The sequence below is a fragment of the Suncus etruscus genome, chromosome 1 (assembly GCF_024139225.1).
Source record: "Suncus etruscus isolate mSunEtr1 chromosome 1, mSunEtr1.pri.cur, whole genome shotgun sequence".
In the NCBI taxonomy this organism is placed as follows: Eukaryota; Metazoa; Chordata; class Mammalia; order Eulipotyphla; family Soricidae; genus Suncus; species Suncus etruscus.
Window position 1 is genome coordinate 2,530,015 of NC_064848.1, and position 2,479 is coordinate 2,532,493.

The following is a 2,479-nucleotide window of genomic DNA, read 5'->3' on the forward strand; positions in this document are numbered from 1 at the left end:
AAGAACAGTTAAAATAATTACTTTAGGAGTCAGAGAGATAGTACAATGGGTAAGGAGCTTGTCTAGCACACAGCTACGTATTCACCAGGTTACCCAAACCCTTCCAGGAGTGACCCCTCAGTACAGAGCTAGGAAGCAAGAGCAGCTAGGTGTGGCTCCAAAGCAAAATAAAATTGTACTTTACTTTTTTTTTGGTTTGTCTCCTTGATATCATGCAGGGGAACTTGTATTTTGACTTCTGACTCATTCAATCTACATAATCACTCTCTTAAGTATTTAGCTCTTGGCCACAGAGGATGTGATACAAAGGGGTGGAATGACAAGCATGTGGCCCAAGTGCTAGTTAGAAGCACACAGAACAGAGTCTCCTAACACACAGACTTGTACTCCTTATTTATACTAATACTTCAGCAGCAAATGTACTATGTACCTGTACTATGTAACAACAAATTCAATGTAAGCAATTTGAATTGAACTCTAAGTTTAATCACTTTTATATTCTCAATGTTGTTCATTAAATAGTTATAAAATAATTAGACACATTTATTATTGCTTTAGAAGGAAAGGCATTTATAATAACTGAGAAATAGGATAATTATTAATACATATAATAATATTATGGACTGTAGTAGAATTATGTCAGGTAAAAAGGTCCATCTCAAAAGCTATTTATGATTCCATTTTATTTGAAAAATTTCAAGAGACAAAATTTAAAATCAGGGCATCTGATTATAGGGGTGTAATGGGGCCGGAGAGATAGCATGGATGTAAGGCATTTGCCTTGCATGCAGAAAGTCGGTGGTTCGAATCCCGGCATCCCATATGGTTCCCCGAGCCTACCAGGAGAGATTTCTGAGCACTGCTGTGTGTGACCCAAAACCCAACCCCCCCCCCCAAAAAAAAAGAAAGGACTGGGTTGATGTAACTTTTGGAAATCTCTGTGAGTATGGCACAGTTTGTATCTTGACTGTTATGGCAGTAGTTAGACAAAATTAAACATGTTAGAAAACATTTAGATCATAGAGAGAACTCAGAAGACTAAAGTGAGTGATTTGCACACCTCGGTTCAGTCACTGCCATGATATTGTTCCCAGAATCCCACTGGGAGTGGTGATCCAGAAGTAACAGAGGCAGAAGTAGCCTTCAAGGACTGCCAGGGATGGCCAAAAAGACAATTAAAAAAAAAATTATAGAGATCTACACACACACTACACCCACAGAATAAAAGACATAATAGATGAAATTTGAAAAACAGGTTTTATGAAATGTACCAGTGTATTTCTTGGTTTTACTATTATACTAACTTTTTACATGACAGTATCTTTTAGGAAAAATGGTAAAGTGTATACAAAAACATTCTGAACTACTTGACAGCTCCCTATGAATTTTTATGAATATTTTATGAATTAATAAATATTTAATGCTATTTATAGTATTTACAATTATTTTAAAGCAAAGTTATTTAATGGGGATATTAAACTTTTGATAAATGATAACAAAATATCTCATAATTTGCACTCGCCAAAATGCCTTTATATTTATATTAGATTTTTATGAGTATTCAGTAAATAGAATTATAATTGGATAAGAAGGAATAGGATAGGAAAGGGAGTAATTTCTAACAGCTGTGTAATGTCAGAGTAAGAGCTAAAGCAAGCAGTGAGCTTCTCACAGAAGGTATATGAATAAAAAGAGAATGATTACCTGACACAAAATACGATAAGAATGACTCACTTAGAAACGGAAGAGATAGCTTTCATTACTAAATGATTAGTAAGCATGATTTGCATGCAAGAGGCTCTGGTTTTATCCCCAGCATTGCACCGTCCCTCAAAACAAAAAAATTAAGTTTATAAGTGGGACTAAAATACTTACTTTATTTGCTCCTCTATGGATATAGCAACCATTTGATATGAAGTTACACAATTTCCATTCTCTCCTGTTATAATTTGTGATCACAAGAGATATTGGTAGACCGCAATCACTCCTTTCTAAATGTCTCCTATAAGCTTCTTAGTTGTCAATAGGTGCTTAAAAACCTAATTCTAAAAACTAGTGAGTTAAGTTTTTCCAAACTTCTTTTGCCAAGACTTAGATTGACTACCGGGGCAAAACAGATAGTTAAATCAAGGATCACTCCCTAATGGAAGGCTGCTTCCAACTGCAATAGTAATCATAAACACTTCAAAATTCAAATAGCTACTCTGATCTAGTGACCTACTAGTACTTTATCACTCAAGTGAGAGTTATCTTTAAATTTTTATTTCAAAAAAATTGTTCTTGGCCTATAACAGGTAAAATATAAACATGGACATCAGGTAGTTTACCCCCAGACAGTTAAAAATATAACCAAGTACCACTTACAAAATTAAGGCATTTTCTTTTGGTGGTCTACAAACACATCTATTTAAGAAAATCCAAATCAAAACAACAATGAAATATCTCCCACCAGTGAGAATGGCACAGATCAAAATCTAGG